Source organism: Liolophura sinensis, chromosome 12 (genome assembly GCF_032854445.1).
Source record: "Liolophura sinensis isolate JHLJ2023 chromosome 12, CUHK_Ljap_v2, whole genome shotgun sequence".
NCBI classification, from domain to species: domain Eukaryota; kingdom Metazoa; phylum Mollusca; class Polyplacophora; order Chitonida; family Chitonidae; genus Liolophura; species Liolophura sinensis.
In genome coordinates, this window is record NC_088306.1 from 24,471,306 (window position 1) to 24,484,495 (window position 13,190).

Here is a 13,190-nt window from a genome sequence, read left to right on the forward strand (position 1 = left end):
TTGTGAAACATTGCTAAAGATAACTGTTGACCATGATAAAACTCTTTTCCAGGCAGACAACACAAACCTATAAAAGGCTGGGAGCATTAACGAGTGCGGTAAGCTTGACCTCGCACACTCTGGCTTAAACCTGGTTTAGTGAAATTCCAAGCCAGTAAATAGCAAAATATCTCCAATCCGCTTCAGTGTCATTCAATAATTTTAAGACATGTTTGACTGCAAATACCTTAGTTTGCAAAAAATATTGTGGATATTTAACCCCACCGTTATCATATACATTAAACAAAAACAGATCTCTTAATAACTTCTGGTTTGCCATTCCAAAGAAACTTAAAGACATGCTGAGTACAGTGTAAAATACATTTTGGTGTTAAGACAAAACATTGGCCAATATACCACAGAACAGACAAGGCAACAGTGTTAATTATAACAGCCCTGCTCCGCATTGTAAGGTACTGATCACCCCAACAGGACGCATTTTTAACTTTCTTCAGTAAACGTTCAATGTTTACATCTTCCTGGCTTTCACCAAAATATACACCACATTATTTTACTGTTTTCCACAGTCCTAAAGCCAGCCACAGTATCGTCACTGACCTTCCATGTACAATAGGAAGTACCACACTTTTAGCCACATTATGTTTAGCCCCTTATGCTTTTCCAAATTCATGGACCAATTTAATAACATGATGAGCTAATTCTTCATCGGACATAATAATCGTAGCGTCGTCAGCATGTGGAGCAATCTTAGACTGTTTGCCTGTACCAGGCATAAGTAATATGAAGGTTTTTTGTAAAAGCGAAGTCTGTGTGGAGAGTGAAACTAAAGGACCATCCCCCGGCGAGATTCGAACCCGCGACCTCTGGATTAGAAGTCCAGCGCGCTATCCACTGCGCTACGGGGACCACTGTGCTTTATTAACAACAATGAAGGCTGCACAAGTGCTGCGATGGATTATGTGAAATTTTGATTGTCTTTCAAATTCCCCGCTTCTTTTCAAGGTTTTAACTGAAAACGTTTTAATCCACCTAGCTTCGGGCATAGAAAGCGTCATGACCCTCGTGCAAGTAAGTGGGGAATTTACAACACCCATCAGAGAAAATGAAGCATGATCCCATGCATCTTTGGCTGATAATTTTTGGCAAAATTGTCAGAGTGGGTTGTGTGTATCGATTTTCTATGGAAATACCTGTAGTGTGCAATTTTATCTCTTTGTGTTAGGGTAAAAATGGACCTTGCTGAGAAATAAATAAATTGCAGGCAGGACATCGCTGGTTTGGTCCTTTCTCGTATTGAGAATGACGTCAATATCCTCTTGCTATTGAACTTGAATAAAAATTTCCTACATTCCCCAGCCTACCTTCATTGCAGTCCATTAACTTTTTAGTTAGCGCGTTATCCACTGCGTCACGGGGACCACTGTGCCTTATAACAACACTGAAGGCTGCAGAATTTCTGCGATGGTTTCTGACAAATTTTAATTGTGTTTTAGATTGCCTGCATTTTCCCATCGTTTTAACTGAAAACGTTTGAATCGTTTAAATTAGAGACATGGAAGCGTCATGACCCTCGTGCAAGTGAGTGGAGAATTTACAATACAAATTAGAGAAAATAAATACATCATAAACTCATGCGTCTTTGACTGATAATTTTTGGCAAAGTTGTCAGAGTGGGTTGTGTGTATCGATATTGTATGGAAAATAACTGTAGTGTGCAATCTGATATCTTTGTGTTGGGATAAAATGGACCTTGCTGAGAAATAAATGAACTGGAGGCAAAGATCGTAGGCTTGGTCCTTTGTTGTTTTCAGAATGCCGTCAATATCCTTTTCCTATGGAAACTTAAAGAAAATTTTCTACACTTCCCTGCTCACCTTTATTAAGATTATTAATTGTCCAGTCACTGCCTCTATAGCTCAGTGGTAGAGCACTGGTCTCGTAAACCAGGGGTCGCGAGTTCGAACCTCGCTGGAGCTGAAATAAAAGAAAAAACATAATTTTTAAATGAAGCAGAAATAATCAAATTTTTTTTTTTTTTTTTTTTTGAATAGAAAATAATTTATTCCCAATAAACAAATACAGAGTTGACATTATAACACATCAGCCCAATTAAAACAATATCTTTATCACAGTAGATGTGGGCTGTCGTCTTTTTACATTTATGCACGGTATATGTATTTACAACAGATCAAGTATTCCATTACAGAAAGAACTTAAGCTTTGAGTTGTCAATAGCACATATAACGTTTCCTCTGGCCCATGTTTTCTGAAGTTGACTTACTGAGACGGCAGAAGTCTGAACAAACTCGTGATTTTACACATGACTTAACAGAAGTAACTATGCTTGCAACAGATTTCCTTTTACCTGAAAAACAGCCTCATTTCTAGCGCACCATACACAAAACAAACAAAACTGTTATAAGATATGTGTACATTGATTCTCGTCCTTTGATAAGGGTACACCAAACAATTTGTGTATTAGATCCTTCTCTGAAAAAGCAGGGAAAAAGCTTCCATACATCCAAAAAAGCCTTGAAAATTCAACAGTACCTGTTGTGTAACGTTGCATTCTACAAACAAATGATTCCTGGTTTCGGATTTACCACAAAAGCTACACAAATCATCTGTGCATATATTTCTTTTTAAGAGAATCTCCTTGACAGGCAGAATATTATGAACTAATTTAAACGAAAAATTTATAAGATTGTTATCCAGGAAGGCGTTGAACACTGTACGCCATATCCGAGGCCACGGTAACATTGGTTGAGAAGCTACAACTCTCGGAGGTTCAGAAATCTTGGACAGAAAGGCACTATATATAAATTTATTGTGAAACATTGCTGGAGATAACCTGTTGACCCCGATAAAATTCTTTCCAGGCAGACAACACAAACCTATAAAAGGCTGGGAGCATTAACGAGTGCGGTAAGCTTGACCTCGCAAACTCTGGCTTAACCTGGTTTAGTGGAAATCCAAGCCAGTAAATAGCAAAATATCTCCAATCCGCCTCAGTGTCATTCAATAATTTTAAGACATGTTTGACTGCAAATACCTTCAGTTTGCAAAAAATATTGTGGATATTTAACCCACCGTTATCATATGCATTAAACAAAACAGATCTCTTAATAGCTTCTGGTTTGCCATTCCAAAGAAACTTAAAGACATGCTGAGTACAGTGTAAAATACATTTTGGTGTTAAGATAAAACATTGGCCAATATACCACAGAACAGACAAGGCAACAGTGTTAATTATAACAGCCCGGCCCCGCATTGTAAGGTACCGGTCACCCCAACATGACACATTTTTTTTTACTTTCATGAGTACACGTTCAATGTTTAGATCTTCCTGGTTTTCACCAAAATATACACCACATATTTTAATGTTTTCCACAGTCCTAAAGCCGGCTACAGTATCGTCACTGACCTTCCATGTACCAATAGGAAGTACCACACTTTTAGCCACATTAAGTTTAGCCCCTGATGCTCTCCCAAATTCATGGACCAATTTAATAACATGATGAGCTGATTCTTCATCAGACACAATAATCGTAGCGTCGTCAGCATGTGCAGCAATCTTAGCCTGTCTGCTTGTACCAGGCATAGGTATACCTCTAATTCTTTCACACTGCCTGACAGCCTTTATAAAGGGTTCTAAAGTAAGTATGTACAGTAATGGTGACAATGCACATCCTTGTCTAACACCTCTTTCTAGAGCAAACTGTTCAGTAACATAACCATTAACTAATACAGAGCTATTTATATCAGTATATAATAACCTCACCCATCTGCAAAATGATGGGCCAAAATTATACTTTTCTAAACAATTAAATAAGAAAGACCATTCAACCCTATCAAATGCTTTTTCTTGGTCTAAGCTAATAAAGCAAGCATCCAATTCTTTTTGACCTACATAGTCATATGTACTTCTTAATAGATGCACATTATCCAAAATTGATCTGCCAGGAACACCAGATGTCTGGCATTTGTCTACAACACTAGCCACCACTACTTTGAGACGATTACATAAGGCTCTAGACAATATCTTGTAATCCACATTTAACAGAGAGATAGGACGCCAGTTCTTTATCATATTCGAATTTTCAGTATCTTTACACAGCAATGTTATCAAACCTGACTTCTGGCTTAAGCTCAAGCAGCCCTGGCTGAAGCATTGATTTATAACCTGGGTATATGTGTCTCCAATAATTGACCAATAGTGAAGATAAAATTCACATGGCAAACCATCACTGCCTGGTGACTTATATTTAGACATACCTTTAAGGGCAGCAAATAATTCATCATTTGACATAATTCCTTCACAGGCACCCCTGTCAGCACTGTTCAAACAAGGCAAGGAGGACAAAAACTTATTTTGGGCATCTGTGTCAACCCCTTGAGAAGAATACAAACTCTTATAATAACTGCACACACATTTAGAGATGTCTGCTTGTTTGTCATGTATACATGATTCGTCTCTATGACATTTCATAGATTTTATCATTTTCTTCTTAGAACGCCCAGACTCACGTTGTAGAAAGTACCTTGTTGGCTTTTCATTGTCTAGAAAATGGGAAGCCTTAGCTCGAATTATTGAGCCCCTTTTACCTTCTGCCTGAATGTCGTTTATAGTGGCTTTCAGTCTAGAAATTTCATTTTTGTTCCCTACTGGGTCAGATTTCAGACTATTCAGTTCTTGATTTAAATCCCTTAGCTTTTGCTTTGATACCTTATTTTTCTTTCCAGAGTATTCTTGAATTATCTGTTTGGCTTTGGCTTTGAAATAATCCCACTTTTCAATAATATCTACTATATACCCAGTCCCAAAAATGTCCTCATGCAATTTCTCAATACTATGTAACAATTCTGCTTCCCCCAGCACAGACACATTACACTTCCAATAGCTTGGACCCCACACAAAGGCATTTCTAAAACACAAATCAATAAAAATACATGAGTGGTCTGAAAAGGATAGGGGAACAAAATCAGCCAATGTAACACACTCCTGTACTGAGGTAGATACATAAAATCTATCGATTCTAGATGCTACCTGACCCCTACACCATGTATACACTTGACAATTTGGATACAGTTTTCTGTAAACATCACAAAGTGAAAAATCATGTTTTAAACAGTTCATTTCAATTTTACCAAAGTTACTTGCTAATGGATCACCTCCATACTTGTCCAGGTTATTGTTTTCAACAAAGTTAAAATCACCACCTAAAATTACAGGACTACTTCCAGCGATAAGTTTGTCCATATTCCGAATAAATTCTTTCCTATCAACAGGCTCATTAGGTGCATATATAGATATTAATTTAACCGGCGTATCATTTATGACTGCTGATATCGCCACATATCGACCCTGAGGACAGCATTGCACATGCTTAATTGTGCAATCCACAGAATATCTAACAATAATTCCGACACCACAACTCTGAGTCGAACCATAAGCCCACCTGCAATCACCAGGGATATTGAGTTTTTTAGTGTCACTATAACAGGCAAAATGCGTTTCTTGTAAGAAAAGTATGTCAATATTATTTTCGAATACAAAGTCTCTAACTTGGTGCTTTTTTACATCATTTCGGAGCCCATTCACATTCAGTGAAGCAACTCTTACACTGTCAAGGACAGACATGCAGATAACTAAAAGTAAGACCTTGAAAGTTGATCTGTAATTAAAGAGACGCACTATACCTTCTTCTTCCCCTTCCTCGTCTTCTTTCGAATGTCTACCACTGACATCTCGGTGATCTCCATGGGTCGCGGTGTCATTTGAGCCTGAGGAAAACCAGTCGGATCTGCACACAAGTCACCCACATTGACACCTGCGATATCCTCTTCTCGAGTGTTTACCGCACCGACACTGGCATCAGCCTGAGAACCAGCCACTGTATCATTCCTTGAATCCTGAGTTTCAATAACTCGTAAACAATCTGAAACTTCGTTCACCGCCCCAACAAGCTGTGAATCACTGACACTAGTAAGTGCCTCACGTTCCTCTAGTTTTCGCTTTTTCTGTTCCGGTCCTGACTGCCGAGAAGAAACTGCACTTACCCCAGCTTCGGTGAACGCCACGGTGCAGTCAGCCTGCACTACCTCCTGCTCTGCCTCAGTCTCTCCCCCTGCCGCTATCAGACAGCCTTCTCGCTCACCGTCCTCGTCGGATAAGCTTTCAGCAGAGTCAGTATCAACACTGTCCCCCTCCTCCTCTCCCCCCTCGGACTCACTAGTAACGGACTCCCCCTCCACATCTACCTCGCCCTCCTGATCGCCGTTATGTTCCATGCGAACAACAGTAGCCTGTGACACTGCTACGTTGTCACCCTTCACCCGTGCTGCATACGAGCACGCACGGGCACAACACTCACTGATGGTGTGGGCTGCAGAGCCGCACGAGCGGCACAAATCGTCACAGTCTTTTTCTCCGTGTGGATTTTCATGAGGAGAAAATCCATTGCAGTTCTCACACCACACCGATTTACACTGGGCAATCTTGTGATTCTTCTGCCCACATCTCCTACATTCATAAATCTGGCCAGGGTATGTAAACATCACCACATCACCAGCAAAACTTATAAAGTTCGGCACGTACCTGGTCTTATGGCACCGAAACCTGTACACTCGTATGCCAGTCCTTACATGAGCGATCTCAGCTTGGGAAAACTTAGGTTTGTTTACACTGAGGCATGTCCCGTAAGGCTGTAACGCCGCCGCTATTATGTCATCGGACATTTCGTCCGGGGCCCAGTGCACAGTTAAATTCATGTAGATCGAGCTCGCCGGCACAATGCTCCACATAGTATTCCCCATAACAAAATTCACTTTACTCAACAACCTGCTATGAGCTGCCTGGGTGGCCACACGAACGTAGAACATTTTTTTCAAATAATTCTTCTGGAAGCTGACTAATTCTGCCTTTATGTCAATCAAGTCAGACAACACACCAATAAAGTCTCTCTGAACAGCGCTAGAAAAACTGTCATTACTCTGCGTGGAAATCGCTACGGACAAGGTTCGATCAGGTTTGGCTGCAGGGTTGTACGACACAGGTTTCGACATCCTTACACAATTAGGGCTACGCCCAAAACAATCTTTACCTTTAACAAGCTCAGTACAATTCCGGCACACTACAGCTACTCCGAACGAAATTCCTCACGTTGTTGTTGTACTCAGTATTTGCCAGGAGCTCGTGAAACACGTCTGCACTCTCCGGACACCAAGTTACTCCCATCATCTTCCATACATCCCAAAAAGCCTTTAAAAATTATACATTACCTGTTGTGTAACGTTGCATTCTACAAACAAATGATTCCTGGTTTCGGATTAACCACAAAAGTTACACAAATCATCTGTGCACATATAGAATCTCCTTGACAGGCAGAATAGTATGAACTAATTTAAATGAAAAATTTATAAGATTGTTATCCAGGAAGGCGTTGAACACTGTACGCCATATCCGAGGCCACGGTAACATTGGTTGAGAAGCTACAACTCTCGGAGGTTCAGAAATCTTGGACAGAAAAGCACTATATATAAATTTATTGTGAAACATTGCTAAAGATAACTGTTGACCATGATAAAATTCTTTCCAGGCAGACAACACAAACCTATAAAAGGCTGGGAGCATTAACGAGTGCGGTAAGCTTGACCTCGCAAACTCTGGCTTAACCTGGTTTAGTGAAATTCCAAGCCAGTAAATAGCAAAATATCTCCAATCCGCTTCAGTGTCATTCAATAATTTTAAGACATGTTTGACTGCAAATACCTTTAGTTTTCAAAAAATATTGTGGATATTTAACCCACCGTTATCATATGCATTAAACAAAACAGATCTCTTAATAACTTCTGGTTTGCCATTCCAAAGAAACTTAAAGACATGCTGAGTACAGTGTAAAATACATTTTGGTGTTAAGACAAAACATTGGCCAATATACCACAGAACAGACAAGGCAACAGTGTTAATTATAACAGCCCTGCCCCGCATTGTAAGGTATTGATCACCCCAACATGACGCATTTTTTTACTTTCTTCAGTAAACGTTCAATGTTTACATCTTCCTGGCTTTCACCAAAATATACACCACATATTTTACTGTTTTCCACAGTCCTAAAGCAAGCCACAGTATCGTCACTGACCTTCCATGTACCACACTTTTAGCCACATTATGTTTAGCCCCTTATGCTTTTCCAAATTCATGGACCAATTTAATAACATGATGAGCTAATTCTTCATCGGACACAATAATCGCAGCGTCGTCAGCATGTGGAGCAATCTTAGACTGTTTGCCTGTACCAGGCATAAGTAATATGAAGGTTTTTTGTAAAAGCGAAATCTGTGTGGAGAGTAAACATAAAGCACCATCCCCGGCGGGATTCGAACCCGCGACCTCTGGATTAGAAGTCCAGCGCGCTATCCACTGCGCTACGGGGACCACTGTGCTTTATCAACAACAATGAAGGCTGCACAAGTGCTGCGATGGATTATGTGAAATTTTTATTGTCTTTCAAATTCCCCGCTTTTTTTCAAGGTTTTAACTGAAAACGTTTTAATCCACCTAGCTTCGGCCATAGAAAGCGTCATGACCCTCGTGCAAGTAAGTGGGGAATTTACAACACCCATCAGAGAAAATGAAGCATGATCCCATGCATCTTTGGCTGATAATTTTTGGCAAAATTGTCAGAGTGGGTTGTGTGTATCGATTTTCTATGGAAATACCTGTAGTGTGCAATTTTATCTCTTTGTGTTAGGGTAAAAATGGACCTTGCTGACAAATAAATAAATTGCAGGCAGGACATTCCTTGTTTTGTTTCTTTTCTCGTATTGAGAATGACGTCAATATCCTCTTGCTATGGAACTTGAATAAAATTTTCTAGATTCCCCAGCCTACCTTCATTGCAGTCATTAACTTTTTAGTTAGCGCGTTATCCACTGCGTCACGGGGACCACTGTGCCTTATAAACAACACTGAAGGCTGCAGAATTTCTGCGATGGTTTCTGACAAATTTTAATTGTGTTTTAGATTGCCTGCATTTTCCCATCGTTTTAACTGAAAACGTTTGAATCGTTTAAATTAGAGACATGGAAAGCGTCATGACCCTCGTGCAAGTGGGTGGAGAATTTACAATACCCATTAGAGAAAATAAATACAGCATAAAATCATGCGTCTTTGACTGATAATTTTTGGCAAAGTTGTCAGAGTGGGTTGTGTGTATCGATTTTGTATGGAAATAACTGTAGTGTGCAATCATATATCTTTGTGTTGGGATAAAATGGACCTTGTTGAGAAATAAATGAACTGGAGGCAAAGATCGTAGGCTTGGTCCTTTGTTGTTTTCAGAATGCCGTCAATATCCTTTTCCTATGGAAACTTGAAGACAATTTTCTACACTTCGCTGCTCACCTTTATTAAGATTATTAATTGTCCAATCACTGCCTCTATAGCTCAGTGGTAGAGCACTGGTCTCGTAAACCAGGGGTCGCGAGTTCAAACCTCGTTGGAGGCTGAAATAAAAGAAAAACATAATTTTTAAATCAAGCACAAATATCAAATTTTTGTGGAAAATTGAAATCTGTGTGGAGAGTAAACATAAAGCACCATCCCCGGCGGGATTCGAACCCGCGGCCTCTGGATTAGAAGTCCAGCAAGCTAACCAATGCGCTACGGGGACCAAAGTGCCTTATCAACAACAATGAAGGCTGCACAAGTGCTGCAATGGATTATGTGAGATTTTGATTGTGTTTCAAGTTACCCGCTTTTTTTTCAAGGTTTTAACTGAACACGTTTGAATCCACCTATCTTAGGGCATAGAAAGCTTCATGACCCTCGTGCAAGTAAGTGGGGAATTTACAACACCCATCAGAGAAAATCAATATAGCATAAATTCATGCGCCTTTGACTGATAATTTTTTTCAAAATTGTCACAGTGGGTTGTGTGTATCGATTTTCTATGGAAATACCTGTAGTGTGCAATTTTATCTCTTTGTGCTAGGGTAAAAATGGACCTTGCTGACAAATAAATAAATTGTAGGCAGGACATCGCTGGTTTGGTCCTTTCTCGTATTGAGAATGATGTCAATATCCTCTTGCTATGGAACTTGAATAAAATTTTCTACATTTCCCAGCCTACGTTCATTAAATTCGTTAACTTTTTAGTTAGCGCGTTATCCACTGCGTCACGGGGACCACTGTGCCTTGTGAACAACACTGAAGGCTGCAGAAGTTCTACGATGGATTCTGACAAATTTTAATTGTGTTTTAGATTGCCTGCATTTTCCCATCCTTTTAACTAAAAATGTTTGAATCGTTTAAATTAGATACATGGAAAGCGTCATGACCCTCGTGCAAGTGGGTGGAGAATTTACAATACCCATTAGAGAAAATAAATACAGCATAAAATCATGCGTTTTTGACTGATAATTTTTGGCAAATTTGTCAGAGTGGGTTGTGTGTATCGATTTTGTATGGAAATAACTGTTGTGTGCAATCTTATATCTTTGTGTTGGGATAAAATGGACCTTGTTGAGAAATAAATGAACTGGAGGCAAAGATCGTAGGCTTGGTCCTTTGTCGTAATCAGAATGAAGTCAATATCCTTTTCCTATGGAAACTTCAAGAAAATTTTCTACACTTCGCTGCTCACCTTCATTAAGATTATTAATTGTCCAGTCACTGCCTCTATAGCTCAGTGGTAGAGCACTGGTCTCGTAAACAAGGGGCAGCGAGTTCGAAGCTAGCTGGAAAAAAAAAGAAGATATAAACTTTAAATCAAGCAGAAGTATGAAGTTTTTGTGTAAAACTGAAATCTGTGTGGCGAGTAAACATAAAGCACCATCCCGGGCGGGATTCGAACCCGCGACCTCTGGATGAGAAGTCCAGCGCGCTATCCATTGCGCTACGGGGACCACTGTGCTTTATCAACAACAATGTAGGCTTCACAAGTGCTGCGATGGATTATGTGAAATTTTGATTGTCTTTCAAATTCCCCGCTTTTTTCAAGGTTTTAACTGAAAACGTTTTAATCCACCTAGCTTCGGGCATAGAAAGCGTCATGACCCTCGTGCAAGAAAGTGGGGAATTTACAACACCCATCAGAGAAAATGAAGCATGATCCCATGCATCTTTGGCTGATAATTTTTGGCAAAATTGTTAGAGTGGGTTGTATGTATCGATTTTGTATGGAAATACCTGTAGTGTGCAATTTTATCTCTTTGTGTTAGGATAAAAATGGACCTTGCTGAGAAATAAATAAATTGCAGGCAGGACATCGCTGGTTTGGTCCTTTCTAGTATTGAGAATGACGTCAATATCCTCTTGCTATGGAACTTGAATAAAATTTTCTACATTCCCCAGCCTACCTTAATTGCAGTCATTAACTTTTTAGTTAGCGCGTTATCCACTGCGTCACGGGGACCACTGTGCCTTATGAACAACACTGAAGGCTGCAGAAATTCTGCGATGGTTTCTGACAAATTTTAATTGTGTTTTAGATTGCCTGCATTTTCCCATCGTTTTAACTGAAAACGTTTGAATCGTTTAAATTAGAGACATGGAAAGCGTCATGACCCTCGTGCAAGTGGGTGGAGAATTTACAATACCCATTAGAGAATATAAATAAAGCATAAAATCATGCGTCTTTGACTGATAATTTTTGGCAAAATTGTCAGAGTGGGTTGTGTGTATCGATTTTCTATGGAAATACGTGTAGTGTGCAATTTTATCTCTTTGTGTTGGGGTAAAAATGGACCTTGCTGAGAAATAAATAAATTGTAGTCAGTACATCGCTGGTTTGGTCCTTTCTCGTATTGAGAATGACGTCAATATCCTTTTGCTATGGAACTTGAATAAAATATTCTACACTTCCCCGCCTACCTTCATTAAATTCATTAACTTTTTAGTTAGCGCGTTATCCACTGCGTTACGAGGACCACTGTGCCTTATGAACAACACTGAAGGCTGCAGAAGTTCTTCGATGGATTCTAGCGGGCCTCCGTGGCTCAGTCGGTTAGCGCGCTAACGCAGCGTAATGACCCAGAAACCTCTCACCAATGCGGTTGCTGTGATTTCAAGTACAGCTCATGCTGACTTCCCCTCCGGCCGTAAGTGGAAAGGAGTTCCAGCAACCTGCGGATGGTCGTGGGTTTCCACAGGGCTGTGCCCGGTTTCCTCCCACCATAATACTGGCCACCGTTGTATAAGTGAAATATTCTTGAGTACAGCGTAAAACATAAATTTAAAAATAACTGCAATGGATTCTGACAAATTTTAACTGTGTTTTAAATTCCTTGCATTTTCCAATCGTTTTAACTGAAAACGTTTTAATTGTTTTAATTAAAAGCACGGAAAGCGTCATGACCCTCGTGCAAGTGAGTGGAGAATTTACAATACCCATTAGAGAAAATAAATACACCATGAATTCATGCGTCTTGGACTAACAATTTTTTGCAAATTTGTCAGAGTAGGTTGTCTGTATTGATTTTGTATGGAAATAACTGTAGTGTCCAATTTTATCTCTTTGTGTTGGGATAAAATGGACCTTGCTGAGAAATAAACGAACTAGAGGCAAAGATTGTAGGCTTGGTCCTTTGTCGTATTCAGAATGACGTCAATATCCTTTTCCTATGGAAACTTGAAGAAAATTTTCTACACTTCCCTGCTCACCTTCATTAAGATTATTAATTTTTCAGTCACTGCCTCTATAACTCAGTGGTAAAGTACTGGTCTCGTAAACAAGGGGTGGCGAGTTCGAACCTCGCTGGAGGCTGAAATTAAAAAAAAAAATAAAAAACATAACTTTTTTTGTGAACATAAAATAATTTATTCCCAATAAACAAATACAGAGTTGACATTATAATGCATCAGCCCAATTAAAACAATAACTTTATCACAGTAGATGTGGGCTGTCGTCTTTTTACATTTATGCAGGGTACATGTATTTATAACAGATCAAGTATTCCATTACAGAAAGAACTTAAGCTTTGAGTTGTCAATAGTACATATAACCTTTCCTCTGGCCCATGCTTTGTGAAAGTTGACTTTACTGAGACGGCAGAAGTCTGTACAAACTCGTGATTTCAAACATGACTTAATAGAAATAACTATTCTTGCAACAAATTTCCTTTTACCTTGAAAAACAGCCTCATTTCTAGCGCACCATACACAAAACAAACAAACTGTTATAAGATAT

The 13,190-nt window shown here is 39.5% G+C and overlaps 7 non-coding genes across 7 annotated transcripts; 3 read left to right on the forward strand and 4 right to left on the reverse strand.

The window, feature by feature from the left end:
* Nucleotides 1-832: 832 nt before the first annotated feature.
* Nucleotides 833-906, reverse strand: Trnar-ucu (transfer RNA arginine (anticodon UCU)). The gene has a single exon. It is a non-coding gene; the product is annotated as a tRNA-Arg (tRNA).
* A 999-nt stretch (nt 907-1,905) lies between these two features.
* Nucleotides 1,906-1,977, forward strand: Trnat-cgu (transfer RNA threonine (anticodon CGU)). The gene has a single exon. It is a non-coding gene; the product is annotated as a tRNA-Thr (tRNA).
* Nucleotides 1,978-8,364: 6,387 nt separating this feature from the next.
* Nucleotides 8,365-8,437, reverse strand: Trnar-ucu (transfer RNA arginine (anticodon UCU)). Its single transcript has one exon. It is a non-coding gene; the product is annotated as a tRNA-Arg (tRNA).
* Nucleotides 8,438-9,437: 1,000 nt separating this feature from the next.
* Trnat-cgu (transfer RNA threonine (anticodon CGU)) lies at nt 9,438-9,509 on the forward strand. Its single transcript has one exon. It is a non-coding gene; the product is annotated as a tRNA-Thr (tRNA).
* A 92-nt stretch (nt 9,510-9,601) lies between these two features.
* On the reverse strand, nt 9,602-9,674 carry Trnar-ucu (transfer RNA arginine (anticodon UCU)). Its single transcript has one exon. It is a non-coding gene; the product is annotated as a tRNA-Arg (tRNA).
* Nucleotides 9,675-10,835: 1,161 nt separating this feature from the next.
* Trnar-ucu (transfer RNA arginine (anticodon UCU)) lies at nt 10,836-10,908 on the reverse strand. Its single transcript has one exon. It is a non-coding gene; the product is annotated as a tRNA-Arg (tRNA).
* Nucleotides 10,909-12,695: 1,787 nt separating this feature from the next.
* On the forward strand, nt 12,696-12,767 carry Trnat-cgu (transfer RNA threonine (anticodon CGU)). The gene has a single exon. It is a non-coding gene; the product is annotated as a tRNA-Thr (tRNA).
* Nucleotides 12,768-13,190: the final 423 nt, after the last annotated feature.